Below are 20,285 nucleotides of genomic sequence, written 5' to 3' on the forward strand. Positions count from 1 at the left end.
CTGTAATTAACAATAAGGGCTTCCTACCGCAGCGCAGCGTCGCTTTGTGGGATAACTGAGAAAAATGGGCTGAAACATGTGTGTAAACCTCTCGTGACGTCAAGAGGTCATTATACGATGCTTGTGTTGCTTGATGGATGATTAATCTAAGCATGAAAATTGTAATTATTTTAAATTATACAAGCATATAGATTTAAAAAGTACATTCTAGGGTTAACAAGTTGTATCTAGGACAGCGTTCTTTCATTTTATAACATTACCCATTTTCAACTTGAACGTAAAGTTTTTCGTAAACTTACGTAAGTACACATATTACTTTTAAGTAATAGTAACCCAATAAACTTAATTAAAACTGAAAGCTTTTGAAACTTGGTGCTCAAAAACTGCTGCGGGCATTTTAAACGAAAACACGAAATATACAAAATTTCATCACGTATCCACATTCAGCGTTATAAAATAATTCATACGTTGGCTGTTTTAAGTCCTCTAAACTTATATAATGTATATATATATATACATATATATTAATATTTTTAAAATTTTCAATATAAAAATGCTTACAAATCTATTTTTTAATTATTCTGAATTGTCATATTAACAACTTACGGCCCGGGGTTTTTTTTTTGCCGAGCTTTGCTCAGTGGCCGGGCGATTTCGCAGAATAATAGCAAACAATTATATTCCTAAGTAAATTCCCTATAACTTGGAAACCAATTAAGATATAATATTGAAGTTTAATATGTGGCTTCATTATGATTTTCGCATAAATATATTAAAAGATACTTTTTAAAAATGAATATATTAGAGTATATGACGCAACCTGAATTGAAGTATTCCACAAAGAAAAAAATGTATTTCATAATCGAATAAATGTAACTATAGGTTTTTTGTGATTGTTATTTAAATTGCAAAAAAATATTTTCAATCACCCCAATATGGACTAAAGAGATTAAACCTTTTTGTAAAAACTGTAAGACGCGTTGTCCAACGCCCCCATGCCGCATGAATATAGTGATATGTTCGAAAGTAATTTTAATTCAAGTGTACATGAACATAAACTGCGTGTAAAAATTTTTCTTTCATTTAACGATGGTGATATTATCCCAGAAGACTGAAGTGAATTTTATCCAACAAGCAATAATTAAGATTTTAAATGTATTTCAGGGTATAAAGTTTTTCTCAATAATAGTGAAAGCATTAAAGAAGTGGCCAGTTTATTTATTGGCGATTATTTGGTACAAATCATATCATTGACAAACATCTCACAAATTTAAAAATACAGAAAAAAACGCGCAATGGAACGATGTGACAATAAGTGATCTGAAAAATTGTTTAGTTTATTTATTATAATGGGAGTAGTTCATACGTTTAATAAGCTCCATAATTAAGACGCTGATATTTCGAAAAACTATGTCAAGAAATAGATTTAGATAAATTTTAACTTTTTTGCATTTTGTTAAAAATAGTACAGATAGGCTGGCGAAAATGAAACCAATTGTTAATTATTTTTTATGCAAATTCAATAATGTTTACAAGTCAAAGCAAAACCTTTCCCTAGATGAAGGAATGATTTCATGATTAGGTATACTTATTTTTCGGGTATTCAGTCCTCAACCAAATATGGATTGTCGAATAGAGTTTGCGAATCAGATACTGGTTATATTTGTAATTTTAAATTATACACCAGAAATACAGAAAGATTAGTAAAGACCCTAAACCCATATCTAGCAAGTGTCAACGTGTTTATACCTACATTTTTAATAATAGCGCTTTACTCGCAAAATATTTATTTTTACGGAAAATAGGACTTTGTGGAACAATCTGGAAAAATAGATCTGCCAGAATCTCAAAGTATAAAATTAAGACCCCTACAGACGAAACATGGCAGAAAATCCAAATTTGGAAAACAAATAATAAAATAATGATATCTACCTTTGATAACAGCCAGATGAATGACACGGGAAAAAACCAGAACGACCAGCCTCACAATATATTATATAAGCCTCGATGTATAACGGACTATAATAAATATATTAGGTAACTATGTATTAATCGCACCGATCGATACATAGTTACGTAATATTTCGAAAAACAAAGGAATAAACAAAAAAAGTTTTTGTTTTTTCATTTATTTCAATGCGCATTGTTTTATTCGGTCCGTGTCTATAAATCGTAACAGAAAAATTAAATTTAAAGATTTTGAGTAAGGCTAAAGGATAGATGCAGAATTCAGTGAAATCAGTCGATTCTGAAGACATTTCACCGGTCGCGCCCGTCTTATCGATCCATCAGAAACGCTTTCGGATAAGCTGAAAAATCATCAGCCAATAAAAATAAACAGTGGGGAGAAATGTGTGAGAAGAAAATATCGTGTTTGTTCTGCACGTGGAATAAGAAAAGATACAGCTTACATGTGCAGAAGTTGTGAAATTCCTCTTCACAAGTGTTTTTATACGTAGCAAATTTTTTATTGAAATAGGAAAAAAGTGTAAATAATAAAAATAAATATAAATAATAATATAGTGTAGTGTATAAGTGTAAAAGTGTAAATAATAAATATAAATATAAATAAGGATATAGTGTAGTGTAAAGTGTAATTATGAAAATAAATGTGTTAGTGGCAGTTGTATGCAGAAAATGGACGTCGAAAAATTTGGTGAGTGCAAATTATATTATATTATAAATGGATAGTTTTTATAAATCGTTTATACAAAAAAGTATAGAAGCATTTAAACATGCATATTATTAAATTACAAATAATTGGTTTGTTAAAATTGCAACCATTTTCAATTTTTACAAAATATTAGGAATAAAAAAAAACATTTTTTCGTTCATGATTTTATTCCTAAAATTCTTTAAAGCGCAGTAATATTTTTTTTTAATATTTAACTTAATTATGGCAATAAACTAATACGGCGATAATTTGTCCGAATTTTAGCTTTTTCCCCTAGTCTCCTAATCTGTGGTTTTCCAAATGGCGAGGAAATATCAAAATAACAAACATTCGTAAATATATTCAAAAGTTGATGAATTATAATTTTTTAAAGGTCTTTGATTAATGTATTATCTAATTTATTTACATATACCTTAATGATTTTAAATACCGCGGATGATTCGATTTATTTTTTTGGATTGATTTTATGTTTACCTAGCCATACGATTTTGACCCTAAAATCTATTTTTGTTTAAGAAGTGTAACATAAAATATTATTTTTTATATGAAACCAATGATTATGGTTCATACATTTCATAAAAAAAATCACGTGCCCCAAAAAGGCGACGTCACATTGCATTGCATTGCAATGGGACTCTTTTTACAAAAATTTTCTATAAAATATAATTTATTTTTCATTCGATAATACTTCAAAATATTATAGTTACATCTCTGATTATCATATACAGGCAAACTTAATGTTATCCCAGTATTTTTTTAATAAAAGAAAACGCATGTTCTTTACATGCATAAACAATGTTCTTTCAAGACTCGTACACGAGTCCTCGGGCGTTAAGCTGTTAACTGTACGAAACAGGATATATCAGAATATGTCAAATCAGAACTGTGATAATACAGAACCAATTAAAATAATAGATTCATTATTTACTGAGTTATTAATAATAATAATAATCATTTGAATAAAATATACCATCAGAAAAATGCATTGAATAATACATTTTTGATCAGTAAATAATTCAGCTTTTGATCAGTAAAATAAAATAAATGAACTGTAGATATAGTATTTAGTATTTGAGTATCCAATTATTTTGTCTTAAAATTAGCTGCTAATATAAAATATTTTTTAACTTGTTCTGAATTGTCATGTTTCTGTTTATCGTTGTTCTGTTTTGTCACAGTTTTGATTCGACATGTTCTGTTATATTTTTTTTGTTTATTCATGAAACCATATATCCTGTACCCATTCCAGATGTTGGGTCCACTATGTTTAAAAAAATACATTAGAATTACAATGACAAAAGATAAAATGTTTCGCTATTCTTGTAAATAGTACTTAGTTAATTGTTTACTATTGTAATTATTAATGCTTCTCAACATATTTTTTATTCGCACGGAATTTATTGTTTCTATTATTACTTTGATATACAAAACACTAAACATATTTTTGTATTTGCATTACAAATACTTACTTATTTGATGTTTGATTATAGATTATATTTGTCCATCATACGATATTTCTCGAATCAATATTCCAAAATAAAAATATGATTTTAGATTACGTCTTAAAAAATCTTGCATTATGTTTTTTACATAATATAAGAGTTATGAGAACGATATGGGCATAGTACATATTTGATAAGTCACGCCTAGTTTTTTGTCCTTCATTGCAATACACTTTAATATTATTTTTCGTTCATCTATACGTTACAATTTCTCCCTTGCTTATTTTTTTATTGCTCATGGAAGCACTCTTTTGTTAGACATGATTGTTTAGTTAAAGTAAATTATCCGCAAGTAAGTAGTTTCTGATATTTTCAGTCTAAGAAAAATTACCATTTACATTTTCCCAATTGCATTAAAATAATCCATAAGCGTTTCTTTCTTCTTCAGAAATAAATAAATATTTATGATTTAAATTCATAAACACAATCTCAATAGATATTTTTAATTTCACTATTAGAAATATTTGCTTTGGTTTATATTCGCTAACAGAAATTATGTTTTCATAATAACCCAATTTTATATTTTTGTGAAATAAGTTATCATCGTCCACCACATTTTAATTGTAAAAGAATAACTCTTTGTCATCACTACTATTAAATTTATTATTTACTTTATTAAAATGGTCGGTTGTAGTTTAAAAAAATATTTAATTTATTTAAAAGAAATATGTACTTAATTTTTTTTAAAAAGTAAGATTGCGATCCATGGATAACAAATCATACGTCTGGGTTTTAACAATAGCCAGATACTCCGATGTATTAATATATTTTACGATTAATTTTATTTAAAGTGGTTAGAAATTACTAAATCTAAATATATACCGTAATATATTTATATAAGTATCCCTAAGTAAATAACAAAATAAAATACTAAACATTGAATCATGAAGTCAATTAAAAAATATATATTATATTGGGCATGACATTGAACTTCTAATGGCAAATGGTATCAAAGTAATTCATGAAAACATTAAATAAAATAGGTCTATGTTTTAAATTTAATATGGCCATCTATTTTATTTGGATTTTAGTTAGGTTTACCTCTTTTATAGTGGGAAAAAATTTTAATAAAGCACTTGCCGAAAAAGTGTATTCATCACGCCGACGTGCGTGTGCAAGTCTCTACTTAAACGCATTAAGCAAATGTCTTTTCCAAATTGATCATAAACAAAAATTAACCGATGCAGTTTTTACAAATACGAATACAAAGGGATGCAATATAATATTCACACAAAGTGCTGACAAACCGGTGGACAAGCAAAAACACCGTTTCATTTTCTAAAAGCGTAGAAAGCTTACATCAGACATTTCCAACTACACTTCCGTCTGAAACTTTTATCAGATTCTTTCATATGTAATTATTTTTGATTTGGAACATACAAAAGTGTGTTCCAAACTCTTGTACCAAGCAGAGCTATGACGAGCATTGTATATGACTAAAAATACCGAAGAAGCAGCCGCTTTTAACTTTATGTCAATTCTGGTCTAGCTACGGTGTCTGAAATCTATTGTACATATAGTTTTGATTTGATGACTCAATTATACGAGACACAGACAAGACTATTATGTATCTATAGTTATTACAAAAATAAACCTGATTTAAAATTGTTGCATATACAATATAATATAAAAACTTTGCCTTCTATAAAATAAAAAAAAATTAATCATACTTGTATAATAATACTTGAGAAACTTTTTGAAAAGACGATGTACTGCGTAGCAGATATAGACATACATAAAGTTCGTTTCTTAAGCAATTTTTGCTGTTAAAATAGTGAAAATGGAAAGTTTTCCATTTTAAAGTTATACTTTGAGACTTTTCCATTATGAAGCGATCCTAGTTATGCTTTTCGCAAAAAATCCACAGTACCTCCTTCCTGCCGAGAGAAAAAGCTCGAATGTTTGTCTTACGAAGCAATTCCAGAAACACAGATTGTTTGACCGATAAAAAGCGGAAGAGCTAGAAGTGGTATAACTCGAACGTGTAAGGAAAAAATACGAGTTACATTTTTATGGATATAAAAATTGGATGGAATGAAATGAAAAGTGGGTCGTGTTTGAAAGTTTGGTTCGTGCTTTTATTGGGTCATCGATGTGTGCGGTATTTTTTCTTTGGGTTCGAATCCCTTGGGGTAAAACTTATTTTGTGGGTGGGATGAAAAAGTTTTTCTTTTTTTTCGTACTACCTTGTTACGATGAGATATTTACGATAACATTATTTGCATCATGGGTTGTAACGTAGGCTGTAAACATGCACGTCTTACTGTTTGCGAACGGGATCAAAGTTGTTGCCTATAAATATATTTTAAATTATATGTTACATTTCTCCGCGTATTTTTCTGATTGATATATATTTTTCAGAATAAAAATATAAATAATTAATTTGGCTTGTCGTTTTTATAACATAAAACCATTTACTGCACGAATGTTACGTGTAACACGTCATTTTTCACTTTGCCATATCGTACCATTTGTCATTGCATTTCTAAGCAAGCTGCTCAGCTGGGTAATGGAAGTTATATTAGATCAGACCATAAATATATATTAAATAAGATAAATGTTTAATAAACTTTGACGACAATTTTCTATTTCAATATTTTATTTTAAGAATACTTTACTTTTTAATTAATTTTATAACATGGTTATCGGGACTTGAACTAAACCATTGCCTTCTTGTGATATATAAAAGCATACAGGCTTACAACTTTAGGCTAAAAAATTAGGTCATCAATACTCAAAACATCATAAATAAAAAACTTTATAGTGTTGATTTTGTGACAAAGCTATAGCTGAATTTTCATGAGATGTTCTTTATGCCTACTCGCTTTTTTTCATACAAAAGTTATATAAGCTACTTAAATAACTTATTGTTGATCTCATAAGTAAAAAATAATATGGCTTTTGCTATAAATAAATTGTCATCGAAATTATTGTTAACGTATATATTGTCGAATTCCGCAAATGTCCGTGTGTGTTTCCGCGCCGGGATTGGAACGACGATTGATCCGGGATTATAGTATTAACTGCTAAGGCTTCCCCCACAAAATGGGGTTTGTTAAACCCTGACGCGCCCACGCTTACCAATTTCTTCCAGAACGCTCTCAGAGGGTGAAACTGGGTCGTGGCCAATAATTTTACCGTTTAAAATAGCATCCACAGACTTACGTGTGAATTAAGTTAAAATAAAATAATATATACATTGAAACAAATAATTATTAAAAAAAAAATATTATGAAACAATAAATACAAAATCACAATAAACACAAATTCCAAGCCTTTCCTCATTATTTTTATTTGCTATTTATAAACGACCGATACCTAAGAGCCAAATTATCGTTTCAATGAATGAATATAAAATTAAAATAAGGAATATATTTACTAACACAATTATTTTAGGGCAATATTGTTTGTAATTGTATGTATCAATATTCAATGAAGTTGTACAAATTTTAATTTTTATGTAATATAAATGTTGATAAAACATGTTTAGTTTATTTTTTTAAATTACGAAAAAAAAATAAAAATTAAAAAAAAAATATTTGATAAGCATATATCACTTTATGCACTATTACAATATTAAATGATAGCTTTTTCTAATTATTTATATTTTTAAATATTCAATTTACTATGAATCAGAGTTTTTCGTTAGCGTGACAAACGAAAAATTATGCGTATGTGAATTGCACACATTGCTTCACGCCTATAATGCACCAGCTTACACCGCAGCATAATTACCGCATTTGTGGTTTAATAATTGTATAATGGCATATTCAATTATATTAATTCAATAAATTAATTACTGCTAAGATTCCTAAAGTTACTTAGCGTCTTGGGAATACCTCATTCCCCGCCCTTTGTCTTCGGAGGGTTGGTCAAGGGATAATTGAAATTCCGGCTACGCAGCTTCCCGGTCTATCTCTCCCGTTTAATTGGGATCCGGGACTTCACAATCAATTGGTCGCTGCAGCGTCTTTGCAGATTCGGTCAGCTCGGATAACAATGTTATTGTCTCTCGGTTAATTCCGATTCGTAGCCTGCCACACAAAAATGGCACTCACGTCCACACTCTCGGATTGGAGCGAGTCTTGACTTTTATTTTTTCTTCCCTTCTTTATTCTCTCTTCTATTTCATTCGGCCGCTTCTTCGGCCCAATTAGATTTTATTCTACTCACAAATTGGGGTCGCGATCGGGGTCTCATAAGGAAACGAGCTAACCTTGAGAGTTTACCGAAAAGATAATTAATTGAATCTCGGCTAATGAGCCGTAATGCCCTTATGGTTTTAAACCGTATTAAATTATAAAAAAAATTAATTTTGAGTTCTATTTTTTTTAATTAAATTGATTAAGGCTTGCCGTTGATTTACTTATATAATCAAAAGGCAAATATATATGTAGATAAAATATATTTGTGTTTCGAGTATGTTCCTCTTAGATATTGTTAAGTTATATATATATTAAAAAATTCAATGGTAACGAGGAGACATATTATGAATTTTTATACCAAAATATGTATCAAGTAATAGTGGCATTAAAGTTTATAATACATAACATAACCCAATATTATTTTCAATTGATTAAAGCATATGAAATTTTTTTAGGCGATACTGACAGATTTTACATTTAAAAATATGTTTAAAACAAATCCTAGTAAATAGCAATGTAAAAGCAGTTCTGATCTTAAAAAAATGTGTTTATAGATTTGATATAAGTCGGTTATATCTGAAAGATCTGGATTCGAATCCCTTATGGTCCGTATTTAGATAAGTTTTCTTGGATTTTTTTATTTTCACGAATGAGTATTGAAATAAATAATAATATTAAATGTGATTAATGCATATTATTTTCAATATTTAATATTATTATATGTCACTTTTTTATAGACTTTGTAGTCTGATTTCTCAGGTCCTACTTAAGAGTTGTTTGCGTTAATTATTTTTTCATTGGATTAACGCCTGTCATGTAGCCACGTAATATTTACAATAAATAAATATATTTTTTTTACAATACTATAACAAATATATGGATTAGGTTTTCTATACATTATATTATAATATAGCATTTATTTAATCTCAAAGCAGGCGTATTCAATCATGCCAAACCTCAAATAAAACCTTTTGTACCCAGTAATAGCCAATTATCGATACTCCAAAGACCGGTTTATTTGCACAATTTATTTTTATACATATATATAAAAATATTTATATAATAAATTTAATTTACATAAAATAAGCTACTATGGTATTTTTTATTATTTATATGAATAATTCATTGATGGCTTCCGTACAATTATAATTTTTTAAAACCATTTTAATGGACTAGATTCTATCATATTAAATACACATGTAGTTTTTAAAAGCGACGCGCGAATAACTAAATGGCAATTAGTGTTTGTTTGATATTTTTTACACTCTCACAAAAAGTGTTTCATAAAAAAGTATCGTATTTTTTCATTTTAAATTAAATTAATTAGGTAAAGGTATATATTATACATATTAAAAAAAGTTTAGGTTAAAAACATGAATATAATATTTGTGTAACGTAAAATTTCTAATATTTTTTTGTAAAATTAATTTGTTTAATATTAGTATTTAATTACGATCCACATATTATTTTCAAACATCTGGATTATAAATCTCTTTTTAGAATATATAAAATGCGCACACGATTCTTGTGAGAAAGAACAGTTTATCTAGCTGTCTTTTGATGTCACTCTGATTTCCTGAAATAATGCAATCATTGTTTTAGTTTCGGACATCTCTTGATAAAAAAAATATGAAGCTATCGTTTTTTTGACTTATACTCATTTCAATGTATATTAGAATATGTTTTCAAATTCTCAACTATGTAGTTTTTATCTTAACATTTAATTGATTTGTACTTAGGTAGATCTAGATAAAAGGTTGAATTTGCTCTTAGAGCTTTTTTGCTTATAAACATAAAAGCTTTTGTCTGAACTGCGGCTGAGTTCTTCGTTTGAATAGAACTCGAATAAACGAATATAAACTCGTATGTGTATAAAATGTCGTGTTGAAACAAGGGAACATTTTATAGTCAGAGACGTTTTAATGAAAAATTTCTTTGTGTTTGGAAATAGTGTCATGTAATATGTATGAAGAGTACTTGTATTTTATATATTAAAAAAGCAGCTTTTATTTAAATTTAATATTTTATCATATCAATGTTATTATTCCGAATCCCTTATAATTAGCAACGATTCACAGTATTTAGTTAAATTAATTAGTTTAATGCCAATTAAACATAAAAAGCATTTTACTGTAAAACTCGTTAGTGTCCAATTTATAATTTGCGAAATTCGTTATAATTTGAGTTAATAAAAATAAATGTGTGTGTAATATAATTCGATCAAATTGAACTAATTATTTTGAAGGGCAATAAGGACAAATTACTATGATGAAAAATGTAATCATTCGACTGCATTTCAATTTAAGTATAAATTTAAATTCATAAAAATGTGTCAATTCCGGTGAAAATCACCGAACTTCCAAGTCCAATTACAGCATCGAGATCGCAACGGGCTAACTCACACTCCGTGGTATTTACCCCGTGACTATTATTTTAATGTTTAATTTGCATAGCGACAGTTTCTAACTTTATTATATATATATTAGTGTTATGTGCGCGTGTTTTATTGACTTTTTACAAATATCGCAACTCTTTCTGGTCTTGAAAAATGGTGCTAAAGCAAAAAAATATGAAAAACACATTATGTATTTTCCGTTGATATTTCAACGTAATTATTAATCATAAAATTTCGACACGTGGCACAAGGGCAATAAATAATAAATCACTCTTCACCAATGAACAATGTTATTGTTTAAACAAAGTCGGGCTCGACCAACAAACAAGTACCATTTTGTGCGTTGTTATATCAACATCGCTTTAAACATACGTATAATAAATACCTACATATACATACTCGTATATGTACGTCCTGACGAACGTTCGAATAACAATATAAGTAACGGGCGTTTAATTTTGATGTTTACATGCAAATATAGTAATTAATTCAGGCCGCGTTCGCGAAACGCAGAAATTAATTTGGAACGTATGCCAAATTGCGTAAAACGAGAGGTCCGCAAACATGTGTGTGTATTTGTGTATTTTAATAATAACACAATTATAATAATTTTCACCGATACGATATAATTCGCTAAATGGGACACATGTGCGGTTAAAGCTGGATTTAAGAAAGCGTATTGTTTTTAATAATTAGTATATTAAGAATTGTTTTTGGTTGAGGTCATATTTTTTTTAACATTTGTACAACTGTCTTTGATGCGCATGGTATTTTTAATGCACATTTGACGCATAGTTTGTGTTAAAAAACAAAAATTCAGTAGTGCAAATTAATTATAAGGCTTATATGTTCAGTTTGTATTACTATATAAACAATCTTCAAGCAAAAGTGTTTTATGTATAAAATTAGTAAAATATTCATCAAATTGCTATAATTTAAATTATAAACCACTACATGAAAACACATTACAATAATTGAGAGTGTTACTAAGAGTAAAACCATACGGAATTTTCAGTCGTGAAAATACAACAAACTTGTTTACTGTTCAATGATTGATTGTCAGATTGACAGAGTTGCTTATAAATAGTAAATCTCCTATGCTTTGTTGTACTGATCGGTTTCTCCAAAACTTTGCTGTTGTAAATATATTATAAGTTTCTTATTATATTCAGGAACATTTTTATTACAAAAGAGCTTAAACTGAATGTCGAGATTCAGTTGGCTTAAAATCTCAAGTCTATTTGCAATTTGTTTATTGATTGATTGAAAAAATAGAGTAGACGATGAACTTAAAAATAGAACGTCTGGGTAATTTGGTAATTTATTTAATTAGCTAATATATATTTTATTAATTTATTTATACACATTAAACATAATTAAAACATACATAAAAAATATAACATAAACATAAACAGAATATAAAAAAAAATAGTTAATGCAACGAAGGTATTTCTTTATTTAATTTAGTTACATTTTTATTTTTTTAGATTATTCTAGGAATTAATATACAAATTCACACCTCCATACAATAATCCCTTAGCAGTACTCGTTTTCTTATACCATTCTATTCTCAAATTATCTCTATTCCTAGTATTAAATGTATGTACATGCTTTTTGGTTATTAAATATCTATTAAAATACTCTAGTAACATTATATAATCTAATTTATATATAAACACTAAAACATATATTTCATCAATATTTCTTAAATGCCCATTCCAATATATTAATCATACTTCTGCAACTAGTCAATCTATTTTTATTTAAAACTACTCTCATTGTCCTTTTTTGTTATTTTTGTAACATCATCTTATCTAATTTATTAAACATATTTAATAGTGTTGCACAATAATTATAGTAAGGCAATATATTACTATTGTAGATTATTTTTTTGTATTTATACTTAACATATTTCTCATTGTAGATAATATATATATTGTGTAATAAAAACGTTTCTTAAACTTTTTCTATAATAGTGTTGTGGCGACAGGTAACAATAAATTATTAATATTCCCGTTCGGTATATAAATAGACGGGACAGAAGCTCCAGAGGGACAGTCGCCCGATTACATTACGAGACTCGACTACTGGCTCCGCTCACGCCCTCGCCGCTTCCGCCGACTACTTGCCGCAGCTCCGACACTGCGACACCGAGCTCCATCACGACTACCCCCAAACTGGTGTCAACCCGACGTGAGCACGAGCTCCAGCACCTGACGACACGACGACCCCCACACTGGTGACAACCCGACGTGAACACGCAACATTCTGATCATGACCAGCTCCGTCAACAACAACATCGACCCGCAAACTGTTGAACTACCGACGTGAATTTGGATAACAATTTTGCGTTCTGATGTCTCAGACGGAAGACTAACGCAAAAATTCTGGACGGGGCCGGTACGAGCACGGACGCCATCACGCTATCCTCCTGCCGCAGACATTACCATCACCTTTTTCACCGACCACGCTACGTCTTTTATACTTTTTTAGAGTTCTATCTTAATCGTTTGGCTAATGCGATGATTTGGGGACGAAACAGATTTTTATGAATTTAATTCTTTGATACGTCATGCTTGTCAATTATACCAAAAAATATTTAAAATATGCACACCTAAAATATAAATGCACCATCTCAAGTATTTTTTACCAGCTTATATGTGTAGCAGACCTAATAAATTAATCGACTTGGTAATAATAAAAGTATATTTAGCACCTTTGATGATTTTAGGTAGAATGTATTGTAGTATAGTGTGCCTATAACGCTTATCGCATTCAAACCTTTGTATTCAGATTTACATTTACATCTTTAATCTAAATCAAACATACACCAACACGTACCATTTATCTAACCCACCAAGGCAAATATTTGAGGGTTCAGGCCTCAAACTCTGTTTGATGAGACCAAAGACCTATAATCGATCCCGGGGACCTATTAAGCCAAAAACAAACTGTCTGAACTTAAATAATTCCATTAGCATCCATTGTTTGCTCTCCTGGCAAGTTTCACACACGCATACTACATACGTATAAGCCTCGGTCCAAACAAACTGGCCTTAAGACAATCGACCCCGCGAATTGTTCCCGAAAAGACGAGAGGAGAGGATGCTGGGAATTATTCCTGAACAGGGAGGATCATTCGAGCGTGGCGAATATAATGGATGATAAAGTAATTTAGGTTTGGTGCTGCTGTGTTGTTAGTGTGGTTAAATGGCGCGGAAGCCTCGATGAATTAAGGCCGTGGAGGAAAAGTGCGGCTTTGGGTGTTTGTGCAAGGCGTGCTTTATATCGCTTATCATGAAAAGTTTTTTTTAATATATTATAATGTTCTTTCTCGTTTTCTTTATCACTGAGGGTCGTGATCCATGCCGATAGAGGGGTATCTCTTTACTTCTAATAAAAGTATTTTCTTCTGACGTTCATGATATTTATGAACAAGTCTCTATCAACTAGTAAATAGAAAGATCTGTGTGAAGAATAGTTAATAGTGAATTTTTAAAACATTTTTTATATAGTCAGTAAATAAGTTGTAAAAAATAATTCGAGCAGGTATATTTCACTGAAGATCTGGAATCATTGATATGTTGTCTTTTGCTTTTAAATCATAATATGCTTGTATTAAATTTTAAGGTTGTTTTTATTGTAGTCACCGATACACGAGATCAGAGGGTTTTTGAAAAATATTTTTTTATTATTTTTTTCTATAAAAATGACAGTGTTTTTTAATTGTTAGTATTTGAAGGCTAATATGCATTTTTTATGATTAGTATAAAAATGTGTATTATATATATAACATATTATTTTTTTATATTTACGAATTTTATTCGTGCGTGTATGTTCTTTGAAGTTTACTCGATATTTCGCCAAAGATGTCCTTCAGCATCATAAAGATATTTATTTATGGTACACTTTTTTTTTAACATCGCACAAATAAGACTTTAATATTTTTTTAAAAACAAGATCATTAAATTGTGAGCTGATCTCCTATCCGCGGGGCAAAATTTGATCGTATATATAAAAATAATATATTATACATTATTTTTATAGTTTTATTTTAAATGAAAATTACTATTTCTAGTGTTACTTCACGCCGAGCATATATTAAAATAGGTTTATATAACCGCTCATTGATTGAAATTTTATTTTTTATAGTCGGTCTAGGGGTCGCAATAGTGGCAAGCCTTTTAGAGTGAAATTCCAAAATATGTATATAAAATTCAAGCAAAATTGTTTGTTGATAATTTTATTTTCCACTGACTATTTTTAACGCATATGGAATATTTTACTAACGGTAATAAATTTATGGAGCGATAACTATGATCCTTATTGTGTTTTTTTCATATATTGGTGACGATCACTTAAGTAACACAAAGAAATTTATGACAAATTGTGCTTAATGCTTTTTGAAAATCGGTATTGACTTCGTAAATCTAAATTTGAATACCGCTTTTAAGAGGCATATGAGGTTAATGACTTTGCAGCAACATAGACAACAACCATGTTACTGGTCCACTAAAGCCTGCTAAACTATATTAAACAAGGCAGAAACGGCTACTGATCTATAGTTTGCTATAAACGATTTATCACCATTATACGATGTAGTTTGCGATGATAATTTATGAATTTTTAAGAAAATTTTTCTCATAATTCATTCTTACTTTTAAATACCAATACGATTTTTTTTGTATTAATATTTACAATATATAAATAGATTCTTATTTTATTATTTAATTCATATATAATTTTACTGTGTCAAACACGCATTTGGTTGCCTTATTAGCTAATACTTAAAAGGGGTTAAATTAAGTTAAGGTGAACCGATTATATGACGTTTGCCTTCACGAGTATAAAGTGAGTTGTAATCCTTAACAAACTTAAAACCATACAAGTGTAGTGTTGCGTGATAGTTATAACAGAACTATGTGATGTTTCTAAATTTATATATATACGTATAATAAGTACTGTTTTACGCTTTATTATGTATAGCATATAATAGTATTAAATATCTTCTAGATTAGTAACCCTTAAACAATACCAAAGAGAAACTACTGAAGTTTATCTAACTTTCGATTAAAACGATGTTCTTACTAGTTTATATAATGTTGTAAATTAACATTTATTATAAGCAATGTCTCTATAATAAAATACCTGGATACATAAAGGCAATTCTCTAAATCTTCTGATATCACCTAAATGGGTCAAGAATATAGGCTTATTGGGGAGAGTAAGATTTATTATTAAAATCAAGGTGATTGATAATGACTTTAAAATTTAAAGTATCAAAACAACAGCAAAAAATATCTCAAACTCAACAGGTTCCACGGTCGCCCGATTCATCATCATTGTTTTTCATTATATCCACAAAAATAATAACCATTATTTTGTTCATGGGTTAAGCCAATTTATCGTTTAACCGCTTAATTCTCGGGCGTAAAACGTTTGGTATAATATATACAATTTCAAAGCGCTTTATCATATACATTGGTACATACTGTGTTATGTTTAGGTATGTAAGTTGATACGGTTATTGTGCTGATACTCAATATGACACAATTTGTGACTGCAATACAATTATTTCAATCAACTGAACCGATTAATGTGATCCCTAGATGTGTACATCCATATATTGTGTGTCACCATTCAACAGTTATTTAAAAATAAATTTGTAATATTGACAATATTTAAAATAATATGCTAAAATGCTTTTATTTATTGTGTTACAGCAATATACCTACACTAAGTAAGTGGTTAGATACCAGACTGAAATCAGTCTTTAAATTAGTGACATATATTTTATTAAATTTAAAGTAATATTAGAGTAAACATTTAATTGGCATTATTAGGCACGACCTAGCTTTATTTCATTATTAGTATTTATCGCGATATTTATATGTGAGATTAAATTAAAAACATAAAACATAATCTCTATTAATCGTCAAAAATTAAAATTGTATGATAATTATTAATTTCGATCTTCTAGATGCGATAAAAAATATATAAAATACACCAGTTCATATGGGATTCGAACTTAGGTGTATACCGATAATCTATCGTGCTGGTTATTTTCTGTAAAAATTTATTAAAATACAATTAAGATCAATAAGATGGAAAATATGTTTTATTATTGACATTCGGATCTAAATAAATATTATTTTACTTTTGTATGTAGTTGATTCACTGAGTTTTTTTATGTTTATGTAATCAAACAAAGCACTAAGAACCATCAAGCTATTTTTGCGGAACGAAACACATTTCAACTTTTTTTTGGCAAAAGCAATTCTACTTGTAAACGAAATATCTGTGTTTATACAATAGATATCTTGTATATCACGTTTACGAAATTTCAGTCTTTCATGATTAAAAAAAATGGTATTAGACTAGAATCTATTTTTCCCTATGGGCTCATAAATTTGCGCTTTACGATCGTAGCTTGTTTTAAGAAATCATAAGCATTTATATGATAACAATCACGATAAGATAATATTTGGTTAGGAATAATGGGAAGATATTAACAGACAAACATCAATGTCGGGCGTCGTGTTTCGTAAACTTAGAACATTAATATCACTTAATTAATAATAAAATTGAATATATAGAATATTTTAATGTAATCCATACTTTAAAAAAATGTATATATGTACTAAATGTGTTTGTTCTTGTCACTTATTGAACCCTAGTATTCGTAATTATTTCTTAAATTAATCTCAGGTTTAAATATGATAATACATACATATGTATATCTTAGATTTAATATGATATTTTGCTTTTCGACACAAAATAAAATTTATAATTTATTGAATAATTGGTAAATACTTTATGTTCAACCATTTTTTTATATTTAAGAAAATGTATTTCAGAAATTCTTTGACAAAAAAATAAATAATATTTGGACCATCTAAATTTAAAAAAATTAAAACCTAGATTTTTGACATTTGATATATTTTATTTCCTGCTTTTTTTTACTAATAATTGGTAATTAATTTTCTTTGAATTTTAAAAAGTTTTTAAAAAGGGCACAGTACATTTTTAAAAATGACTCAAATACGTCTGGCATGGACCTGCCCATTTTTATGCAGCGGTTTAAAAAAATGCAGCTGTTGTAAAACGTTGAAAAATTTTCATAAAAATTAAATTTTAAGCAAAAAAATGTTCACTTTTTCGAGAAATTTGCTGATTTTTAAGATGAAAATTCACAAAATAAAAATTTCCGGGTTATCTATGGCATAACCAGGAAGGGGTGAAGTAACAAAAATGTGTCTATTATTATTATTATGTTCCTTATTTTGATTTGCTATTTATCAGCAAATAGCAGGAAAATGTATTTTAATTTAAAAGTCATAAACCGACATTATTTTACATCATGTTATAGGTAAACTAATACATATATATATTAAATATAGTTCGAATGTATTTTTTATTGAAGAAACGTATTTACAAAGATTTTTCTTTGAAATAGAATTGATTTGCTTTAGCTGAATCTTTCCTTGTGTTTGGTTGAAAAAGGGATAAACTTTAAGGTCGAATAACTTTTTTTTAAATTGAGTCAAGTTTGTCTTGTAAAGACATAAATAAGTTTATCTTAACTTTTTTACATACCAATTGAAAAATCTTCTTGACCTTCACAAATATATAAAATTGCGCAAACTAAACTTGTGCATACGAAAATTCTATTTATATTTTAAGTAAAAAAATATTGCGTAATTATAGGAAATGTAAGTGTCTTGAAATGTTGCAATGTAAATTAGTAATATAGTGTAAAATATTTTCGAAACATGATATTTTTAAATTAAAATCATATTAACATATGTTATATATACAGACATTATTTGTTTATATATTGACGTGTTCTTAAATACACATATATTGTTCATCAATGAATGATCAGAATTTTGTTGTTTAAAATTGTGCGCAAATTAAATTTGCGCAATAATCACCGAACCATATACAAATATATATGAATGTAAGTTTGATATCAAACGATCATATTATTCATACTACAAATAAATTTCGCGCTCAAGTGACGCACCAATGACAACAGCAATAACAATAAACAAATTTACTCACGCATTTCTAAGTTCAATTCCTCTCATCGCTCATTTCTCGGCATGGTCCAGAGAAGACGTCAAAGGGAAAAGCAATATAGCGGCGCGCGGCGGTGCGTAAACGTCAAAGGAGGCGCGTGTTGTTTTGTATACACGTGCGCGTGTCAAAATGTGGTGCGCGGCCGCCTCTCCAGAGGTCCCAGGCGCGACTGGCGCATTCGGCGCGCGCACACACGCGGACACTTCCGGGACACGGGAAAAACAATACGTCCCAGGACGTCCCGGCTGGCTCGTTAATCATCGGCACACTACACACACATACATATTTTATATATGGATGTGTTCATATGTATGTTTAAAATCGTTTGGGGGAGCACGATATCTATTTTGTTTTGTAGGAAGGGTGCTTAAATTTTTTATGAAGCAATAAAAAATAAAATCGGTTATTCGCATTCTCTTATCGGTGAGGATCGTGACCAGTGGCGGCCCGTTCACATGCATCGTACTTCAATTTGTAATTTAATTTAATTCCTATATTATTTTTATACAGGTGTAAAAATGCAATACATACTTTGATTGTTGTATATATTTATGACGTCGTTTGTTGCCTAAGTGTCTCGCTTAAAATCACGCTCTCTGTCAGTTCGGACAAGCAGATTTTGCAGCCTAAGGATCTGAGGATTCTTTGCCTTTATTTGCCTCTTAACCCGCCGTTGGTCGCACGGCGGCGCAGCGCTCACCCTATCGGTTTTTTTGATGCCGTTTTTTTTGTATGAAACATATCAACTTGCGGGTCCCTCTACTTTTCAAGAATTATGTTTTCTTCAATATTGCAGGCTCAAACACGTGTTTACTAATTCGATATACATTTGGTTTTGCGTATTAGTTGTCTTATATCAAAGATCGAGAGAGAACGTTATTTACGCGTGTTAGATTCGTGCTGGAAATTTTATTTTTGGTAGTTTCTTTTTATTATTATTTACTTTTTTGTTGTTATTATTATGTTTTTAATTTATTTTATAAATATATTTTATTTAACTTGATTGATACATAGTATAAAAAAACTATTATGAAATTTTTTTTCGATCCTTTAGATAATTTTAACAAATTAAACAAATTTATCGCAAAGTTTGCAAATAAAAATATAGCAGTATTTAGGAAAGAAAACTGACACTACGATAATTCATCACCCAAAACCAAGTGAATAGAATCGTCCAAAATGTAATTTTTGCCCTAGGAAAAAAATCGCAAAATCACCATAAAATGCCACATGTGCTATAACCCAATATGCAAAGAACATTTATCGGCAATATGTCCAGATTGCATAACTTAGTATTCAAGTAATCAAGATCAAAAATAATATACATTTTTTCATGTTATTTTTGAAGTTTTAAACATATATCTAAAAAAATTATATTTTACTTTTAAAATATTTAATATTTTATTTTTCATCTTTCGTTATGTAAATAAAAGTTTTAAAGAATTTATTTATTTTATATATACAACACTAAAATATACCAAAAATAA

General features: G+C 28.9%; 1 protein-coding gene across 1 annotated transcript in view; it reads right to left on the reverse strand.

The window, feature by feature from the left end:
* The window catches only part of LOC148231290 (uncharacterized), a 55,214-nt gene extending 36,240 nt beyond the window's left edge, over positions 1 to 18,974 (reverse strand). The window contains exon 1 of the mRNA XM_088194095.1: positions 18,781 to 18,974. The gene's annotated coding sequence lies outside the window, so the exon portion shown is untranslated. The remainder of the gene's footprint in view (positions 1 to 18,780) is intronic.
* Positions 18,975 to 20,285: the final 1,311 nt, after the last annotated feature.

The sequence above is a fragment of the Plectrocnemia conspersa genome, unplaced genomic scaffold (genome assembly GCF_051122295.1).
Source record: "Plectrocnemia conspersa isolate PC_06_02 unplaced genomic scaffold, ASM5112229v1 ptg000010l, whole genome shotgun sequence".
Classification (NCBI taxonomy): Eukaryota; Metazoa; Arthropoda; class Insecta; order Trichoptera; family Polycentropodidae; genus Plectrocnemia; species Plectrocnemia conspersa.